The 22799-nt window shown below is 35.2% G+C and overlaps 1 protein-coding gene and 2 long non-coding RNA genes across 7 annotated transcripts in view; 1 reads left to right on the top strand and 2 right to left on the bottom strand.

Moving 5' to 3' along the window:
* The window catches only part of LOC108001363 (uncharacterized), a 45737-nt gene that overhangs the window by 10470 nt on the left and 12468 nt on the right, over nucleotides 1-22799 (top strand). Inside the window, exon 2 of one of the 5 annotated variants that reach the window (XR_009829911.1) lies at nucleotides 22265-22346. The exons of 3 other annotated variants lie outside the window; for them this stretch is intronic. The gene's annotated coding sequence lies outside the window, so the exon portion shown is untranslated. Of the gene's footprint in view, nucleotides 1-13196; nucleotides 13280-22264; nucleotides 22347-22799 lie in introns of all 5 variants that reach the window. One more of the 5 variants, XR_009829910.1, reaches the window with a different exon arrangement.
* On the bottom strand, nucleotides 11263-13203 carry LOC108001365 (uncharacterized). Its single transcript, XR_001766684.3, has 3 exons — nucleotides 13004-13203; nucleotides 12726-12835; nucleotides 11263-12549 (listed from the first exon to the last, which is right to left on the bottom strand). It is a non-coding gene; the product is annotated as an uncharacterized LOC108001365 (long non-coding RNA).
* LOC133666175 (uncharacterized) lies at nucleotides 17252-20523 on the bottom strand. Its single transcript, XR_009829925.1, has 2 exons — nucleotides 20486-20523; nucleotides 17252-18287 (listed from the first exon to the last, which is right to left on the bottom strand). It is a non-coding gene; the product is annotated as an uncharacterized LOC133666175 (long non-coding RNA).

Here is a 22799-nt window from a genome sequence, read left to right as displayed (position 1 = left end):
GGTCGAAACAAGTAGTGTGACGGCGTGTGTGCTCTGGTACACACGCGTTTAATAGAAGCAGTCGCGCGCGTCCCCGTGACATTGACAATCGCGAGCCGCGACCAAGCGTGTACGTTCTCACGTGAAATGGCTTGTGTACTACGCGAGACAATGAGGACATGGGGGGCATTTACACGAGGACAGGAACCACGAACGTGTTCTTGCGTCGAAAATAGTGAACTGTACGTTAAGTACATCCAATATAGATCACGAGTAATCTTGTAACTGTGAAATTTGTATTTTTAGTAGTATAATATATGTCAACTTTAGATGGTATTTTTAAAAGGACTTAGCGATTTGATAACTTCATATTTCATTAAATCATTAAAAACTTATACCTGAAACTTGCACACTGTTAATTTATACAAACGTCTTATTAACCTTCATATTTTTGAATCAGTTGATTTATTGTCGATAATGAGGTTGATTACTTGAATAAATTTGAATCCAACGGATCAATGAATGGTTATAGATCGCTTTTTTTTACCCAAGGAACGCAAGTTTTTCAAAGGTTTATTTCATTCACATAACCAATAATTATGTCTTATTGACACAGCCAGCAATATTTCTAATATCGATATTACACTTTAGTACATATAATCTCACCCAAAGTATAAATTAAATCTTCGAATTATCGTATCTATGGAAATACCAACATCTTAATATCACATCTACATAAGCGATATTGTTTTACTATATAAAATCATAATGAAAGTCTCTCTTGGACAGTTTTCTCAACTCGATAAAAGTCGGCATGATGATATACCTGAAACCGACGTGATACAAATACACGCGCGTAGGAGAATCTACAGGACGCAACAGAGGAAGCAACAGCTGACGATATCGACGTGAACGAGGACACTTTATGTACTTTCTACGTGGGAGAGTGGGAGGAGGAGGATGATCCACGTGTATGCGTGAGAGGTTCTCGCGTTACAGGGGGCACACCGGTTCGTATATAGCGTAAAGTACGATGTAAACACACGTGGATGAACGAGAGAAAGGGTAAAGTGAGAGAGATGGAAGAAGAGCGAGATAGCGAGCAGCGTAGCGACATATAGGAATCGTCGGAGTGTGCGTCGATGCATTGTGATGCTCTCTTCTACTAGCCGTCGTATCTCCCTCTATACATCGAGTTACATACGTTGTGTAATACCTCCTCTTTTTCCTACCATACTTTTCTATACCTTTCCATACCTTTCGACTACATAGACACGATTGTGCATTTCGTTCCATGTCTTTCGAACCTAAGCATCTTTCTTGTCCTGCAAGTAGCAATACGCTTTGTCCTCGTCGACTAGTTGTTACCATTTCATGTACTTCTCAATTGATTTTGATCAATCGTTGATGATGGAAGAAATGTCTGTTTTTTTCTAAATCGTTTCGATTTTTAACTTTTGAATTCTTGATGGACTTTGAATCCTTTGAAAATTCTTTTCTTGACGCTTTAACTTTTTTAAATGATTAAATAATATATACTTACGTTAAAGAACGAATTAATATTTTGAAATACTTTTAATAGAGTTAGATATGAAAATCTAAATATAAATATTAAGTTTCTGATCATATAATAGATTACTTTTGTAAATAGAGTAATAAAATTTAATTATTCATTAAACTTTAAATGAAATCGACTACTCCCTTTATAAAATAATATTTTTTATATTTTAAGAGAAATGAATTTTTGTGAAAACGATTTCTAAAATCGATGCACTTAATGCCATCGAAATAACGATTACTCAACGATTTCTTGGCGATTCAGAATATAGAGAAGAAAACTTGTTACATATATACGTTGAACTCGTTAATACTTCTCTCGACCACATGGAAGACTCTCAATGTCGTAGAGAGAAACTTTGAAAGTGTGTAAGTACAGAGGTAGTATTGCTTGAACTCGGTATACAACAAGCACGCGACGATGTATGGAGGTTGACCGTGAATGAAGCCTATTTGCGTACGAGCAATAACAGGTGACACTCTCCACGGTTGTTTACCTTCCCTATCGGCAAAAAGCCGGACGTGGAAATCCGCGGGGGTGAGGGAACGGTTAAAAGAGGGACGGAACATGAGAGGGAAACAGAGAGACAGGAGGAACCACGTGGCGTGTCGTATTTTAAAGAACGACGAGCAGTCATATGTGAGCTTTCAATGAATTTGTATATGCACATCGTGTGTGATCGACTTTCGATCATTGTACTACCATAAAAAATAAATGACATCATGTACACACGACTGATTTGCTTATTGGTAGTTGTTTCTCGTAGTTATTAACTCCATTGATTGCCTAAATGTATCATATATGTTTAATTCCTTTGATTTATAAACGAATATGTATGTATATGCATATACTAGAAGAAATTACATTGTTCTGATTAATGAATGTTTACGTGTGCTTATGTATATATTTATAATTATTTCATTCATTCGTTACACAATGTTTATTGCGAAATTTTTACAAGAGAAGCGTTTACTTTTTTCAATATATTCATTTAGAATTTTGGATATAACAATTAATTGTTTTGAAAATCTAATTGAAAGAAAAGAAATAGATACTAATATCTAAGATAATCTTCATGATTGGAAACTCTTGAAACTATAGATATAAACATATTTAAGTCTCTAAGAATTATACTTGTATAAGGAAGATTATATTCTCTAAGGAAATACTTCAAATCAATCCATATCAAAAATAAAACTTTTCAATCAACATGAATTTTCAATATTAACATAGAATGAAAATATAATATGTAAACAAAGTTATAAACAGCTTTTCAAAATAATTCTTAAAATTGTAAAGAATAATCAAAATATATCACGCTTTCTCACGTAGACGCAAAGTTTGCGTATGTTCTTCTGATCGCGTAGAATGGCACGTATCATTGGTACAAAAACATCTCGTAAAACATGTATATACTGATATACGTGGGACGAGTGCGATAGATTTACAAATACGTACACATTTTCGTCTGGTACCAATACACTCACGCGATTTACGATTCGTTTAATCGTATTTGCTAGTGTGCGTTTCTCTTTGTCTCTTTCGCGAAGCTTACACATACGTACGCGCGCGCACGTAGAGAAACGTGCAGGGGATGTGCGAACGTCCCCCCAACGAAGAAATGCTCGGACGGATCTCCGAAGATCACGTGCTGCGCATAACTTACATTCCCACCACTCCTTTCGGTAGCACGTGCCTCCACGATTCTCTCTCTATATATCTCTCTATCTGCTCGTATCTCTGTCTCACTTTTCAACGTGCCCTCTCCTCCCCGGTGTTCCCCCCGTCGCGTTTGATTCCGCGATTCGGTTCAATCGAATGGTAAACGATCTTAGACAGTCAGTCGCCTCCCGTGACGCCGCACCGACGGACTTGTTATTACGCTTCCTCAAAACGAATCGAACAAAACTAGATTTTGTAAAATTGCGTATATAAAATATAAAAATTTTTTACTAAATATGTATATGTATGTATGTGTTAAATTTTATTGTTCTCGATTTATAGTTGTTTGAAAATATTCGATGATAGATAATATCATTTTAAGTTTCACTGTAAAAAATGCCATTAGCTTGATGAGCTAACGAAGACGCATCAGGAAGCTAACTTGATTCGACGGTAGCCGCTTTCGCGTGACAAATAGATCGCCACGTGGTTCAGGTTATCCCTCGTTTCCCCCTGCGCATCTCTCACCACCCCAGCTTCCCCCCTCAACATTCTAGCCAACTGTAAATTCACGCGCCTACACACAGGTGGCACCGCCCTCTTGCCAAGTGCATATACGAACTGGAACGAGTACTCCCTTTGGAGGTATGGATACGTGTCTCTCTGTACGCTAGGCGACGTTGTAGGGGGGATAAACGTGGCCGAGAGAGAAAGAGATAGTGATTCTGTCTGTTTATCATATGTAAATTTGAGGTAACTGTGTGGGTGAGACGAAGATGGTAAAAAGAGACTGTATGAACGGAGAAGATAGGAACTCTCCATTCAGCAATAAATGCATTCCAACGGGGACCGTTGTGCCGGCAGCAACGAGTCTCCGCGTGGCTCCGAGTCTTTACGTGATTTATTTTTATTGTTTTTCTCTTTAATAAATTATTTACTTTGTCAATGTCTGGCTCAAAATTAGATTTTTTTGAATGAAATTACTTTAAAATAAAAAATTTGTTTGATAAAATAATTTGTATGAAAATATTTAATTTTATGATATAAAGAAAGAATTAGAAATTTTTATCGATAAATATCAGAATCAGAATTATTATAGTAATAATTATAACAATATAAATAATATTATTGCTAATTTTTCTTGGTACTTTATTCCTATGAAAATTATATTTCTTAACATTTAACAGTAATATATGTTAATTATATATATTAATTTTTTGCGATGTGTAATTTTATTACTTCTAAATTCCGTATCCAAAGATTTTAAAATATTAGCAGAATTCGAAATAAACTTCTTTCGTGTTGTAATAAGTACATGCAACTGGATCGCTATCGCGTACAAAAGCTAGCTATATTCGTTAGTTCACGCACTCTCTTGTAGGTGGCAGCACAGTACGGCGCTTCGTCACTCACACACGCGAACACATATACAATTACGAAGTCGACTACCAATGCAGCATTACGAACTCTTGTCTCACGCGTAAATACCCGGATACTTGCGCAAGAATTCTTCTCGACGCACAACTCATGCGCTCATACTCTCTTTTTGTCTCCCGTATACATGCTTATCTATAATTTTTTTTTATTATTCTATGCTTTTGTAAAGAAAAAAAATATCAAAAATCTATCGTATAATATACAATTTGATTTTTGATTATCGTAAAATATTCATCATTATCGAAATAAAATTTTGTGAATCAATAACTATCAAATTAATTTATATTTATCTTCAATCAATATTAATAAAGCATTAATTAAAATAAACGTTATCATGTATGTAGAAAATTTTCCAAAACAACGAAACTCAAAAATGAACTGTGGAACATTCCATTGGATATATCGCGAATCTAACCTCGTGCGGCTTCTGCCGAGACACAAAATGTAATCGCGTATATTGCTCGTCGTTTCACCCACACGAAGAACGCCTTATCGCGTAACGAGGCTACATCCAACGTAGTTTGCGCCGAGGTGCTCTGGTGGGAGACTATCACGAGCAACATGCTTTCAGCTGTGTGCTCTAGGTTACGCAATCATGCTTTCCACTTCAGCGTTGACGTTGCCGACTGTACGTCGACGTCAACGTAGTCGTCTCCGTCAATGTCGTTTTCGAAAGGGCGCTCGACGCTGTCGCAGGTCACTCGTTCGATAACGCTTAGCGAATAGTCGACATCGATCCTCGAGCAAAACCTGCTACCACGCAGAACAGTCTTTTTTCGAAGTTCAAGTAGCGTGAGCAGTTACGTGGCATAGTAGGAGAGGAGAGGGATACGGGGAAATTGAGATTACGTAATGCCGTCCGATGTACAAGTGTTTCAAGATTTTTGATATAAAGAATATACAAAGAATATAGTTAATGATAAATAATTCTACGGATGAATTGAATAATTTTTCCAAAAATTAATTTCTTTTTAATAATATATATTTTAAAAATACCTGTTTTTATTTTTATTTTTCAAAATATTTTATTTATGCAAAAAGTTGCTTTGATAGTTAGTATGTAGATAGTTAGTTTTATTTTTATATCTAATTATTTAAATCATAAAAAATTCTGTAAAACTTAGACGTACAATTTTATGTAATCTTTAGCTGTTTTTTCTTACATGGTACGTCATGTAGGAAAACGTAGTAAAATTACATAATGTCTGCAGTCGCAAATCGATGCTGCTTCCTTTTACTGCCAACGATTTATTTCACTCGTTCGAATCACGTGGCTCTCAATTTTACTTCCTTTTCTCGAAAAATTATCAATATTATCAATTGCCAATTATTAATATGCTCTCTTCGATCACTCATACAATATACGCATGCCGCATATACCACTGATTCCGCTCGAAAAATTGCTCTCCGGCTCTTCGCAAAACATAAAATCATCAAAATATGTTCATCCACCTTGAAAATGACCAGACATTCTCTCTCCCCTGGTGGCTGAAACTTTCCCGTAGTACCTCCCGAAATTGTTCAACGTTATTTTCGCTGATCTCCCCCCAAAAAACGATCCCCCACCACCGGTCACCCCAGAAAGAGAGTCAGTGTCCTTTAAGTAAGTTAGACGCCTGCGCGAATCGACGATGGAAATCCTCGGCTGGCAGTGGTGAGGGTGGAAAGTGGTGGTGGTAGTTGGATGCCGCAGTGGTGGGGATGGAAGGCGACAAAAGGGCGCGTGGGCGGATGGGTGGAGGGTTAATAGGACGTTGGCGCCACGACGGCGGCTGCGAGAAGCACGGCCACGTGCGTTCACTATCGAACGGGCGCCATCCCCAATCCGCCCGTCCACCCAACCTCATCCACCCTTTCTATACCTCTCCCCTACTTCTCCCTTATCCGTCACAACCCTCTATACCCTTCCCTCCCTCGAAATCCACCCTCTTGCCTCCGCTATCCCCATCATTTCGTTTCTCATACCACCACACCCCTACCCTTATACCGTACCGAACTATGGCTACGTGCTACGTATATATAGGTGTCTCTACATATATACATACATAGCGTCTATATATATAATATGTATATATATATATATATATTATGTATATATATATATACATAAGTATATTGCACTGCATGTACGACAGATTCTCGTGTGCGCTCTATATACCATGCATATATGTACATGTATAAGAGTAGACTAGATGGTTCTCTGTGTGTGGGTGAATACGTGCGGTCGTACAGCTGTATTTCAGAATGAGCTAGATATATCGCGCGAGAGAAGTCGCTGAACATGAAGTATACAGTTTATGCCATTACCGACGCTTCAACGAATTTCAGTCTCTTTTCAGACGACAGGATAATCTGATAGGAAGGTCGCCGGTAGATGCTGATATGTCTCACTCCGTTATTCGGGTATCGTATTGTGTTTTCGAATTTTTCGACCAGTTGGAGAACAACGGGAGCTCTCTTTTGAATTATCATTGGACAATGTGCGCGATTTATCTTGTCACTGTGTTTTCCTTCGGTAAACATTTAATTTGACGTTCTTTAATTTTCATCATTAGTTCGCCTCGTCTCTAGGTCGGTCCTAGACTGAAGTCGGTAACTCGTTTGCACGTATATCTTTCGCGACCTGGTTGCGGTCGGTATCATGTGCGTTTTACGATTCGAATTCTTCGAACGATATATACAATATGTCACGTATTTAATGCAAGATAACAATGTATTTGAGTAAAAAATCTGGCAGTAACATCTAACAAAATTTTTATTCGCCGTCGGCACTTTGATTATGTGTCTAGAATATGTATATTTCAAGAATAATATTAAAGAATTTTTTGGTTACTTTCATATACGACTTTTGATCTTCAACATTATCGAAAATACTCGTTAAATTTCACGAGATCGAGGATAAATTTCTTCTTCTGAAAATGAATCCCCTCTATAATAAGATCTTTGGTGGATATTCTTCGCATCAAAGGAATTTTCAAGGTGTACCAATCGTCCACAAGTATGCATACGTGCGTCCATGCGTGCACGCGCGTCACATCCTTCCAAACCAGTTTCACACGGACGTAACTGATACTTTCGTCTTCCTTGTGGATTGGACGATCTCTCGCTTTACTCTCTGTCTCTCTCGTTTTCTCATCCATTAACCTCTTTCTCTTTTGAGCCCTATCCCTTTCTTACTTCCCTTACCACGCAAGGATACGTCGCAACTCTCTTATATTCTAAGGCCATTTTTGAAGTCCCGACTGGCGCAAATTATCGTGGAATTGACTTGGTCACCTCGAACGAGAGGGACGAAATCACTTTCTGATCTTTTCGAATTTAATATATTCAATAATTCAGTATTGTGTTGATGAAGAATATATAATATATATATGAAGCAAATCAATACTGTAACAAAATGTTTTATCATTTTTAATTAATCAAGCATAATAAAAATTGATTATAATATTATTAGAAAATATTATTTAAAAATTTTTTAAATACGCACAAATTTTATATACCAGGTAACTATTGAACAATAATTTAAGACATACACAGTTAGTATAAGAAAGAGCCAATGAAGTTTCCTAGGAAGAGAAGGGCTCTTGACAGCCGAATTCAGCAAATAACGGGTAGTAGTAGTAGCCTCGCGGTTATTTGCTTAATGGTGCTTGCTGTTGGATTCACCGTGACTAGAGGCGATCTTCTAATTGCCGACATGATTCCTACACTCACCAATAATAATTACCCTGAAGATATCGTATGGTGTCATTCATTCGAACATCAATGTTGTTTCTTTTGATCTAAAATCGTTTTCGAACTGAAACAACGTGAATACTGGAGGGAAAAGATTACTCAAAAACACAGTTCGCGAAAATGAAATACGAGTTTCTCCTAGTTTATTACGCGGAGAGAAGTTTAAAAGCGGCGCGGATTTGCCACTTGCCCTTTATACATATTCAGACCGATGAAAGGACGCATGGCTATTAACGTTATATTATAAAATAAATTAAAGCTGGAATTAGCAACTTTCCGGAAAGAGTTCTTTAACGAGGTTCATTCTGCTTTTACCCTACGGGTAAAGCAAACTTTTGCGAAACACACCTACGCAACGCGTTACATGACGAGCACCGACCGCGCCATACTCATTCTCCTTCATGATGCTTGTTATCAATCGTCTCTCATTTTCTATCATGATGCGTTTTGATAATCTCAGAAAAATACATTTTTCAAGGCTCTTTTCCCTTTTTTTAACTTGAAGCTGTCTGAAAATCTAACTATAGCTTCAGCTATAACGAAAAATTAATACATTGAAGAGAGAACACAACGCTGTATTGTAAATTCAAAAAGTTTTCCATTTTTTCAATTACATAGTTTATGAAATTGTAATACAAGAAAATTTTTTTAATATAATAATATTAATAAGAAAAAATTTAAATATTTGTTGTGATTATTTAATAAAAGCCGGAATAAGAAATAATAAATAAATCTAGGATTAAAATTGGAAACTTAAGGATAATCAATTTTAATTAAATTATTTTAAAATTATATATATTATATATTGCCACGCCCATTATATCAATGAAAAAGAAAATAGGAACAAAAATCTTTTCCGATTTTATTATTGCGTTTAAATTCGTTGTTGAATCTATTATGTGGTTCCATCATTTTCTGCAATTTTGCATACGGCACCAATGACGATTTCGCCCATCGCGGAATCCTCGTTTCGAGAGCGCCCGTTATTCGTCCTCCTCGAGAAGCCTCGATATCGTACGGACTCGCCGGTCATATTGGACGAGCCTGTACGTTGAACACTATTGGAGCAACAGAGATAGTGAAACAGTATGTATGGGTGTGCATATATGCTGTACGCGTGCGTGCGCATAGAAGAAAGAAAACGAGTGAAACAAGAAGGAAAGAAGCTAGAAAGAGAGACCATGAGTAACGCAAAGAGAGTGTGAGAAAGAAAGAAAAGTATGGTTTTGGAGGGGAAGGTGGAACGTGTGGGATAAAGAGAGACACGTTATTCGCGCGCATGGGGCGTTGCCATGGAAACCTTAGCTCGTTCCACCCCCTTACCACATCGTTGGTGGAAACGAGAGGATAGAGTGAAAAAGGGAGGTGAAAGACAACCCAGTAGGAGAGAGTTAGCAAGAGAGAAGAAACGACAGAAATAGAGGGAGTGAAAGGACGATCGAGAGAGAGAGAGAGAGAGAGAGAGAGAGAGAGAGAGAGAGAGAGAGAGAGAGAGAGAGAGAGAGAGAGATTGAAAAAAGAGAGACAAGGAAAGAATAACTAGGAGTGCGACGTAAAGAGGGAGAGAGAAAACGGTGCTGGAACACGAGAGTAAAACAGGAAGGAATAAGGTGGGGAAGTGAGAGGGTGATGGTTAGAGAAAGACAGAGCACGAAGATAGGGACAGAAAAAAAGAGCGAGTGAGAAAGCTGCCAAATGCGGGGCCGTCAGTGCAATCAACCCGTTGCCCGCCCGCGAGGGTAAAACTACCCCAAAGTCAAACGAGGATACGTATATTACAGAGAGAGCACCATCGCTGTGCGACGCTATATATATATATATATATATATATATATATAAAATATATATAGCAACATGTATGTGTATACATATCTACACATGCAACGAGGAAAGATATAAAGAAATAGAAGAGCTATAAAATGATAGTATGTAAAAAAGGAATGCTTTGCTATTAAATTCTTAATAGAAAACTCTGTCGGTAAAACAGACATGTCTATTAAAATTTTCGTTGCTAAGGCGTGTATTTAATTTATAGATGTATAAAATGTCATAAAATATATATTAATTTTTAATTTAAATTTAAAAATCTTTATGAATCTAAATTTAAAAAAAACAAAAATTAATATTCAATTGCAAAATATAAAGAAAAAAAATCATATTGTATTTGTAATTTAGTTACTATTGTTAATCATTTGAATCAACAATACCGGAAATGAAACTTAAATATTTTGTTTTAAATTTATCGTTTTAGAGTCTAGAATATTTACTACATACAATAAACAATTATATAACATGCTTCTATGAGATGGAGAACTTAAAGAGAAAAATCTAATAGTAGTTGCTGTTAAGAAGTTCAGTTATGATTTGTTGTTGAAAGGCACCTTGCGGTACGTCCTTGCAGACGTTCCAAATATTCACGAGTGGAAAGGATCATAATATATACGGGTACGAGATTAAATTCACGCGCGAGGGTGTCGAGGTTTTCGTTCCTTCTGCTGTTGCTGGTAAGGCGCAGTTGCTCTATTCTCCTGGAACCAGTTTTCCTCCACACGCTCGAGAGAGCGTGAGCGCGCGCGCGCGCGTGCGCGAAGGATAGAAAAAGAAACATATACTAATATGACGGACACGCATACATACTTTCTGTACGCACACAATTAACGCATACGTTGCTATATATGAGCCAGAGCACACGCGTACGTGCTACGTACACGTATACGCTAAACTAGAAAGTTGCCTCAGCCAACGTTGAAGAAACAGCGGTACATGATGGGCTAGAGCCTTTCAAATTTCAATTCTTTTTCAAAAAGAAAAATATTTCATTTTATAATAAATAAAAATATATATCTTTATTTGAAGTATATAAAAAAACTTAAAAAAAAAATAAATAAAAATTTATAATCATTTTTCAGAAAATTTTAATAATATATCAGTTAAAATATTTATGTCAAGTATGAAAAAAGAAAAATATAATATTTTTGATTATATTTATCATGTTAGAAATAAAGAACTTAATTTTACAATTCAAATATTTTTAATATTATATTAAGTATGGAACATTTCTTTCTTTAATCTTATTATATTATAGATACTAAATTAAAAAATAGATAAAGAATTTTATGTTAAATAAGAAAATTCCACCCTCAAATGTTGTATGATTATTGCGCCGACAACCCCATTCTTGCGAGTAGAAAGTTCGTGTAGAGATATTTTGTTCGGCGCAAGAGCGACATCGTGCGAGACCTCAGAGCGTGGGTATCAGTACGGAACCGAGTCTACAACGCATTGGCGCTGCGTTGCCACGTTTCGAGGTCTCTCTTTTTCGTCCCCTCTCTTTTTTCCACGTTGCCAGTATTGCATTGTCTCGTTCTTTCTTGATTTTCTCTGGTTACGCAGCGTTGCCAATTCGACTGGCGGGAAAACTGGGTTTCGAAACAAATTTTCCTTCGCTCACGGCACTCTTTTGTGATGGACATTGCTAAAACTTTTTTAATAAATACCTTTCTCGCGGCAATTTTATATGGTAATTCCTGTTATTACATTTACATTTTATTCTTAGGAAATTAAAAAATTAAGTAAAATCAGTAACGAATAATTTTTAGAAAATTATTGTATAAAATAAAATCTTTATAATTTTATCATTGTTTAATATGTAATTATAAAAAAAATACACAAAATGAAGAAAAAATTTTTAATTGAAGTCGAATTTATAATAATTATTGATAAAAGTTTTAAAAATTCCTAATTGCATAGTTACGAGAACTAATTATCATAGATTTCAATAATGGATTTTTCCATTAAAATTTAACTTATCGCTCTTCATTTTTAAAAGTAGAAAATTCCTCATTTTGGAAATACCATTCAAAGTGATTACTTCACTAATCGTCTTTCCTATCGTTCGGGTCATATAGAAGAAAACGAAGAAGTAGAGAAGAGAAGCTCGATCTGGTGGAGTACAGGGAGGAAGGAGGGTAGACGGTTTTAGACTACGGACTCGACGCGTCGGCGTCGAGTTAAAAATAACAGTAACAGCAGCAGCGGGACAGAGCCAGTTCTCAGCGTCTACGTCGTCTGCGTTTACTGCTAGCTCTTTCTCGTTACTGTTCTAGCATTACTCGTATCATCTAGTAGTAAGCTACATCAACGATATTGACAATGGCGTAGAACTGTTTCGATATAACCTTGAACATAGATACTATTATTAAAAACTAAAGAAAATGCAATTATATTTGTGCTATTTTTACAATTAAAATGATTTTTTTACTATATTATTTCCTAGTAAGAATCATTGCAATCATACTAGATTTGCGTTGATACATTCATATCTTGCTAATACCATATCGCGTGATGTTCTTACCATATCTATATTGTATATTATCGAGACGAGAACGATAAAGAGAAGACCAGTATTCGTCGCATTTATCGTATTTAACTTTATCCTTGCATCTGCCATCTATAAAACTACTTCTGCAAATGAAAATTGTGTATATATATATATATATATATATAACACATATAATCTGAATCTTTATTAAAAAAATTAGAAAAAAATGCAGAATTAAATAGTTTCGTTTAACTGGAACATTGTACCATAAAGGAATCTATCACATAAATGCTGTAATAGATCGATCTTACCATTGGAGTCCGTTATTGAAAATAGTTTCATCCCACATTTTTAACGCACGTTTATCATTATCAGTTGCATCTAAGTATTGATCATCTATCAACAAATGTCTAGAACTATTAGTTGATCGCAAAAAATAATTAGACATTTCTGCAATAATCTTAATAACCAACAAAATTTCGACGTGATGATTTTTCTACGCAGGAATTGGAAGATTTACATTGCCGGTGTTACTCGTACAAACTTCCCATCGCTAATTACCAACCAACGACGGGATCGAGCAATCGGTAAGCAGTAGCAAGAGACGTCAGCCGTAACGGCGCAGCCTTGAAAGAACAGCAGTGGCGACGCGTTGCTTCGTCGCGGCGTCGAAAAAACGACATCGCGCTTGTATGCCGCCAGTTGGCGTTGCATTCGCTTGAACGCGCGCTCGCTTCGAGAAAAGACGCGCGCGCGCGAATGCTCTCACACGTTCTTTCATGTATGCGCTCTCTCATGTACGCTCTTTACAAATTTGACTTTCACGAGGAGACTCGTTGGTTCGTCGTCGCACGTAACCTTGGCTGCGTCGTCGGAACGGGCCGCGAACATCGTGCAACGACGGGACGGATTTTATTTTCGTATCGTCGTCGTCGTCTCGTTGTTTTGCTTGCCTCTGGTTTCACCAGCGCGCGTGGCTGACACGCTCGTAAATTCGACTCGTACGATCTCCTTTAACGTTCTTGAACGTTTCAATGATTTTTCGATGATGGGTTCGACTTACTTCTCCTGTGAAACGATACCAATATGAGTGGCGAACGGTGCACGAATCATTTTGTAAAATTAGCAAAATCGGTTTCTCGAATGCATTCGACGTCATTACTTCGGTGAAAGCAATCGGGAGGGTAATATCAGATAGAAACGCTCTTTAACCCCTTTAAATTCATAATATTATATTTATCGCATATTAAATTGAAATTATACTTATGTAATATTACGTAACTAAATTTTATACATTTCATTTCACATAAATACAAATCATTAATTACGAAAAATAATATTATAAAAATTTATGTAGAAAGATAGGATATTATCATATAGATAATATTAAAAAAAAAAAGTATCTTTTATTTCGAATAAATTTTTTAAAAGACAATATCGAAATTCGTCTTTTAAAGGAAAAGAATAATTATTATTACGAATTAATTTTTTATTTTATGAAATTAATTAAATTTTTTACATATTTTTTAATACTATGCAACATACATTTTATAAATTGATTAATAATTTACTATTATACTATTACATTACTACTATTATATTTTATTATGAAATTATCTATTTATAATATTTTTATATGTAAAAAAGGAGGATTCAATTTAAAAGAATTAAAAACGAAATTTTTGAAATTTATTTTCATACAATTATTGATCAATTAATGTGTTACGTTGATCATGTAATTTGGAGTTTCACACTACACAATCATTCTTTAATTCTCACATAATCGATTTATTTTTTTTTTCTTTTTACATCCACCAGCTATCGTAGACGTGCTGACAACGTACACTCGGTATCGTGTTCTTCAGCCCGCTCGTGTCGAGCGGCTGCCTTATGCAAGCGATTTTCGCTGGAGCTTCATTATATCAGTCAATTTTGCAACGTCGGTTATTATTCGCGGCAAAATGTATAGGAAAAAAACTGCAACATTCTGTCTTCAATTTTGTTGCTATATATCAATATTTGTAATGTAGAATTTTTGAGAATTAAAAAATATAACGTACTAATATATAAATAGAAATATGACCAAGATATTTCGTTTCGAATTTGATATAACTTCATCAAACTTCGCATTATTAACATGTATGTGTTATCTATTCTCCATGATTCTAGACGGTCTTCGTGCAATATCTGAGATGTTGTGTGTATATATATATATATATATATATACATATATATATATATATATATACATATATAAACAAAAGAAACAGACTTTACATTGACGCAAATCAATCTTCAACTATGATTGGTCTGTGATAATCAATCTTAATATACATGAGGGTAACTAGTTATGAAAATGCTTATGAAAATCTATCATCTTCATTTATAGTTTTTATGAAATTAAATATTACAATTTAAAAATTCAAAAAATGGTATTATAAATATTTCATAGTAGTATATCTGTGGATATTAAGAAAGCCTATAATTATAAATTTATATGCATTTTGGTAATTTTAACTATATTAGTGTAATAAAATAATATTGGATGGCGAAACGAGGATTGTATCCCGCGTATTCATCATCATTTTCAATATCTCATAATCTCCTTAATGTAGTTGCACTTTGCTCGACACCGAGCTAGGAATAGCCGAGGCAGGATACGGGAACAGTTACGACCCGGGCCGGTATTGCTCGAGGCGATCGTGCAAGGACAGTACCGCTACAGGCGAATATCTTCCATTGCCATTCTTTCTTCTTTCGCGGGAATTTATCGCGCGAAAAATCTATCTTTACCAAAATAATCTAACAAAGAAGTGTTGACATAAAAATGTATTATTAAATAAATTATTTAAATAAATTATAAATACGTCATTAAATATACTTAAAGGATAAGAGTGTATGTATACTTAAGGCAACAATATATTATCGATTATGTAATTCATACAACAAAAACTTTTTCTCCCAAAAAATTTGTTGGCTTTAAAAAAACTTGTTCCATTATTTTTCATTTCACAACAAAACCGGAAGTTTATAGGTATCAGGTACGACGCAACAATCTTCCGGTTCCGTATATGTAAATATAGAGAACAGTGTAGCATCCGACAATGAATCAGTGAATATCTGAAAAAGGTAGGCCAAGTATCCTCCGTAAGGATCAACAGAATAATACTTGGCGTTCGAAAACATAGGCATAAGAGATCGTTGAATCGCATTAAGCGGTGCTTTTTGGATCACTCTCGATCCTGAAAGTCATCAAAGTTCTTTTCGATCGATATCTTTCTCTATTTCTTTCTTTTGTTATTTCCGTATTCTTTTTCTTTTTTCTTTCGTTCGATGGATATTCATCGACATCGCAAGAATAAGAAGTAATCAAGCAGCAGGATGAGAACCTGAGGATTATGCCCAGAGTCAGTCGATTCTCTCCATGCTTCTCTACTGACTACGTATTTGACGGTGAATATCGTGTAAGCAGCCGGAATATTGCATTCTCGTTTTCTTGTGTAGCCAACGCAGCCACACCTTTCACCAACACCCAACCGGCTGTCGTTGGCCTAGCTGGCTCTCTAGTCTGGTGAACGCAATGGCTGCTGCTGTGTGATGCTTGGTTGGCTGGTCGGTTGGTCGTACGACCAGCTAGCTCCCCGATATACATCCCGTAGCTTTTGCGCTTAGACACACTAGTTGTGTATACTACGTGTACTCCGGCTAACAGTAAACTCTTCCACTTGGCTCCTCCAGCATCGGTGAGAGACGCGACGAGAACGCAGTGGCGTTGATGAGCCGCAGGCGCGGTTCGCGCCTCGCTATATTCCGCCATTTTCTAGGATCTTTTCCTGTTTCAAAGCCGTCACGCGGCATGCTGTTCTTCGCGCTCTTGCGATGCTTACGTAATCGCGAGATGCTGAGTTGAGAAGTTGCATTATGATGTGTAAATCTTGAAAGTTTGTATATATATATATATTTTTATTAAAATTTTTAAAAATTCTAGCAAAGTTTGATTTGAATAGGGTTAGATATATGAGAAGAGATGTGTAAGTCACTGTCATTAGTAAAGTCGAAGATCGCCAGCTAGCAACGAAGTAGAGAAAATTGTATTCTAAAGGTCTGTCCCTAAAGGGAATCGATTCCCTTTCATTATCGAAAAACTTTTTCGTTTGGTTGTAGAATCGCTGTTGTGATAAAAATGAAAATATGATGGAAGAAATGTCTGATTATCGAACTTCCTTTAAATCTCTTCCAAATTGATTTAATTTCTGTGATATATTAATTGTTTTATGTAAAAATAATAAGCGCAATGTTTATATTTTTATAAATAATCAATATTTATTTTTTAAATAATTTATCTATATTATTAAATATGATAAATTATTTATAAAAACAAAATGTTCATCGTCAAATCGAAATTTAAATAAATAGATGCAAATAGTGATGTGAAATGATGGTATCGTAAGAGCATAAACATAAACTCTTAATTGTAGTTTTTTCATGATCATTTGCATTTCTTGATTAAAGATGATAATCATAGGAAAGAGGTCAACTCAATACAATTTCTACGCATATGCTGTATATCAAATATTTACTTTTTAAAATATTTATAAGAAATTTGTTATTTATTAATTATTATTTATCATTGTTTTTTTATCCCTATTATACAATTTTCTTTTCATAATTCAGCCATCGAGAAAGATTGATCTCAAAATTTTTAATCAACCTCTCTACCCCCCATGATTCTTTAAATCAGAAATTCCCCAAATTGTCACGGTTACAGTATTTCTATTCAAGTCGTTCCATTCTCCTCTATCACCAGTCATTTCCTAGTAGCAAGATTGGTAAAAGTTCGTTTCCGTTCGTCGAGGCAAAGAAATACGCGTTGGCCTGCTGTCGTCAGTCATAGAACGACAGGCAAACAGGCAGGCATGGTACAGTCGCCCGGCTGCCTGACAAGGGGGATTTCTCCGTTGTCGCTTCGACGAACCAGACAAAAAGAACCGGGGGCCGATAGCCGACTGGCGACCCTTCGCCGTATAAAAGGTTGCAACCCTCGTTTGCCTGCCTGCGAGGGTATATATACGGGTTGTCCTACCCCGAATCCAACAATAGGGTCCAAAAGCTTGTCTGCGGGACTTTTCGAAGTAGGATTGGGGCCCCGAAGCTCCAACACGATGGAGCTTTTATTTTATTGCCGAAATTATAACTATCGCTATCAATGTTTCCTTTTTCTTATTCTTCTTCTTCAAATTCAAACAATAACTTTTTCAAAGAGATAAGATCAATGAATGGAAATTTTTTTTTAATTTTCCATATTTACAGAGAAGTTTTCTATTTTTTTCTGTTTTTTGAAAGAAGAAGTGTTGTTATAGATATGAATATTTCGAGAGAATGTCTAAAAAATTGGAAGTGAATTGTTGATGTTAGAGAAGTTTCACTTTCGTCAGATTCCGCGAAGATAAAGTCATTGTTTGGATCCCGATGACGCGTCCAGTTCAATTCTTCGTTACCGCATGACGAATACGTGACTGGTCATGGTCCCCGATTCTTAGAGTCCCAACGATTGTTCGCTATTCTTACTCCTTCGCTATACTTTCTGTAACAATTCTATAATAATTCGATAATAAATACTAACACAAACGAAACAAATCTACAATGTGATATCACTAAAATTCATTTGTTGTCAGAATTATTTTTATATCGTATCACATCTTGCACCACTTCCTTCCGCAAAATTGACCTTATCCAGAATAATGATCTTGTAAACCATAGCAATTAGTAAGTTATTCTTTCAAAAATTCCGCCTCGATTATTCATATAAGACAAAAAGAATCCACAGTAATATTAATATTTATCAATATTTGAATTTAATTACTTTTCCTTCAATCATTATTTGCACCTAGTTTTGAAAAAAAAAAAAAAAAATTCTCTTCCTCGTTTCATACGAAAGGTTAAAGAACTCCGATCAATCTGGTTAGATTGTCGACGAGAATCGAAAAGGAAACAAAACTATGTTCTCAAATTATTGATCATTTACTCCTCTATATTCCAATAGATAGGCTATCGTGTTTACTTTGAGAGTCACTGTCCTCGTCCAGATCAAAGGGTCTACCTTTAAAAAAGAGAAAGAGAAAGAAGATTCGTTCGATGTGGCCTAATGTCCGACCCTCGTCAAGGAACAACGCATAGCCCTGTTGCAGAAAGACGATTGGACGTTTCTCTACCTGGGCCCAGGTATCCGAAAGGCTCTCTCGCAAACAGAGTAAATTCCTTTGGCAATGGTTATGGCATAGTTATTCTCAAGATTTTTGAATGAATCGCAATATAAGGTGAATAGGGAGCAATTTAAGAAGTTTTCTAAAATCAATAGTAAAATCGTAAATTGTAACGCGGTGAATGAATTTTTGTTATAAAGTTTTCGAGATTAAGAAGTTGACAAAGAAGGGGACGATATGGTGTTGGCGATGCACTCCATTAATATTAAACGTCGGTGGTCAGCAACAGGTCCAATCGTTAGGCCAGGGAGACCTCGTTAAACTTATATACCGGGATTTCTCGTTTAGCGTAGTGTTGTATAACGCGTCTTTATCGATCTTAGTTTAGGTAACCGAGATATACGATTTCGAATAGATAAGTGATATGACTCAAAATGAATTAAGAAGCGTATCTTATCAGCTGGACGGATATTCGTTGACTTTCGTCACTTGCCTTTTGCATGTACGAATCGCGCTTTCTCTCTCTTTCGTGCTTGGAAAGGGGACGAAGGGGGTTAGTCGCGTGCTCGCGATGGTCGGAAGATCGGAACAATGGCGTTGCAACGCGATCATCGATGTGTTCTCGCCGCTTGGCAAAGCAAGGTGAATCGATCGAGGGATCAGGTGCTCCTTGATCGTCGTAAATGGAATTCTCCTCGGTCTATACGGTGTTTCCTAGCGTGAAACATTGACGGTGCACACCGATACCTGCTTTCAATTCTTGCTGATAACCTAGTTTGGTAAAATGCTAATGAGTGTGTTTGCTGTCATCTTTTTTTTTTTTTAAACTTTTGATGAACTTATTTGCCGAAAGATAGATTTGATTTATATATTTGATTTAAAAATACACTATCTATATTTAATTTTTTAGTTTGAAAATTAATTGTTTGATCAAATGTTGCAATTATTTTCAATGTCAATGATATCAAAATTAAAAAGTTTTCAAAAATTTGATTCAACAAATAATTGTATATCTTTGAGACGTATTGTGGCAGACATAAAATGCGTAAAAAATAGACATGCATATTGATCGAAAATATCACGTTTACAAATAAGATATAACATCATATGTCGGTGAGCAATGAAAAATAACCGAGCCTTCTGTGTACTAATCTATTAGCCATTTTCTTACAATATAAACATCAACTTTTTGCGATTTTTGTTCAAAGATTAGAATAATAAAATAATTTGCACTATAAAACACTATGTTTACATACAAATTAATAACATTTTTTATTATTGCAAAAAGGATTTTATTATTGCAAAAAAATATAATAAAATTATTATTATACAATTTTGATTAATCTTTCACTACTGCTCATATAAGCGCAAGAATAAATAATTAGAAATCGTCGTATGAAAGAATTTATAAAGTTTAAGAAAATGTTATCTTGATAGATTCAAACAATTTCCAAAGGGCATCTTTCATTTCTTCAACGAGTTCTTTCCACCCTTTAATCTTAATATACTCATGATTTACATCCTTCTTCTGTCCACGGTGAAATTATGTATACATATCTCTATATGCAAGATTCGTCACGCAAAACCTACCTGTTTGTCACTCGAGTCGAATACATCTTGTGACTGTTCCACTCGTCAGCGTACTGTGCTTACGAATGTACGACACAAGAGTCGTATGTGTATTATTTAGCATGGTCGGTGAAGGCACCTGCGACGCTACAACTATCTTATTCTCTCCTTTGGCTGTCCTGCAATGACTACCTCGTAAAGTTCAACCAACGCGCCCACTCGTCACTGTGAACAGGTTCCACCCGTGCCTTTGCGCTTCCTCTTTCACGACACTTACATACCTGACCCTTCTTTTACCTTGTTTAATTATCATCAATTATCATCGCGTACTTTTATATAAGATTTAATTTCAATTGAACAATTGAAGTTGTTCGATATTTTTAAAATGTTTGATCATTAATTTTCCCAAGAGGAAACGAAATTATTGATGAGCCAATAGAAAAATTTGAAATGAAATTTTTGAAGATTTAAAATATTGAAAAAAAATGAAATGAATTTAAAGATATTAAAGTTTTAAAATATACAAAATACTCTTGATTATAATATATTTTTATTTATTATATTTATAAAAAAATAATATTAATTGTTATTAATAATTATTGTTAAATATTTATTTCTTATAAGACTCTTTAATCCATAGAGTAGAATGGAAAAACAAATTTTTTTCTTGAATTTTATTTGTTTGTACGATTATGCATTTAATATTATATATTCATTATTAGATGAAAATAGATTAATGGATATTAAAAATATATATATGTCAGTTCAGATTTCTATTTTTAATCTATAGTTTTTATAGTTATGAAATCACGAATCTGAGGAATGCAATCAGTAATAAGGATAAAAGAAAAACTTGTAATGTGGCAATTTTCTTTAATCGCTTTATATTTTAAAGCGTCAGAAACAGACGTTTAGAATAAATGGTCTTTTAATTGTTTCGAGAGTCATTCAAAAATGAAATAAAAGTCATATTTTTTCCCTTTCAATTCGTAATAGAGATTCAGAGATCGAATTCTCCATAGAAAAAAATACGAACATATATGTGATCAATAAATATGAACATGCACATCGTATAACCGAAATAGCATAAGCATAACATATCCGTTTTCATTTGAAAAATTGATAACAATGGACTATAATTGGTAATCGGTCAAAAACACCAAATCGAAATTGATAAAAATAATTTTATGAATAAAAACATTCGTCCACGAAAGGAATATTACCATTTTATTTTTTTCGATTCGATTTTTCGATTAACAATGAGAACTATTCATACGCGAAAATGCAATGAAAATACGCCGAATGTTACGTCCCATTGTGTGTACGTGTAAGCAGGAAGATGCTGCGCGTAAAAAGCTCGAAGGGGTGGAAAAAAATGCATGAGAAAGGGAGAGTTCTCCCACACATAAGGGTGCTGTCCGTTGTCTGCCATATGGCCCCTCTTTTTTTACCCACCTCTGTACGGCTTTCTTCCCACATGACAAAGGTAACCACTCACGTGTGCGTGCACGTGTGTGTTTACAGCTGTACATGGGTTCCGTGCTGGCTTCCTTGAAAGTGAACAATCTTTTTTGTTATAACTTATAACAAAAATGAGCAACCAGTTTCGTATCAGGTGGAAATTTTTATACGTTTTCATTGTGGATTTTCATTTAGGAATATAAATAATATTCTCTCGATATATATGCCATTGATGAAAAGAATGAAATAATTTAGTTTTTTCCTTTTTTTCTTTTTTTTTTTTTTTTTTAGTAATTTCAATCGGAGGATTTCGTTGAAAATTGCAATTTCTGCTTTTAGACACCGGGTTCAATGCTTCGATTTCTATTTTTGCCAGTCGACGGATTGTGCGGTTTCCGCGGGGCAACGGAGAGGAGGATAGGTATGCAATGGAATAGTTTTACCGATTTAAATGAAGTTTATCGAGTTGAGCTTGGTTTCCACAGATTTATCGAAACTTGTTTCGTGTGAAATCGAAAATGAATGATTTTCTTTGTTTACTGAAGTATACAATTCAAGTATATGATATGTTCCATATAGAAAAAGTCATTTAAAACGAGACGTTATAATTGTCTAATTAAAACTCTTTATTTGTTTATTCGACAGACAAATGTATTTATCTTGCGAGTTAAGAATCTCAAGAAACAAGAAAATCATAATCTATTCTTCTCAATTTAAATTACTTCATTCTCTTCCGAATCAATTAAGCTAGATTCAAGAATCAGCAAGAGATTGAAATAGTAACATCTTCGTTTTCGATCTCTTTATTTTTAACGTCAGAGGGGGTGACGCTAAGAAGCCAACTACATTTTCCACTTCTCCATTCGTTCCTTTC

The sequence above is a fragment of the Apis cerana genome, linkage group LG5 (genome assembly GCF_029169275.1).
Source record: "Apis cerana isolate GH-2021 linkage group LG5, AcerK_1.0, whole genome shotgun sequence".
In the NCBI taxonomy this organism is placed as follows: domain Eukaryota; kingdom Metazoa; phylum Arthropoda; class Insecta; order Hymenoptera; family Apidae; genus Apis; species Apis cerana.
The sequence above is the reverse complement of the archived record's forward strand: the minus strand, read 5'-3'. Positions and strand labels throughout refer to the sequence as shown.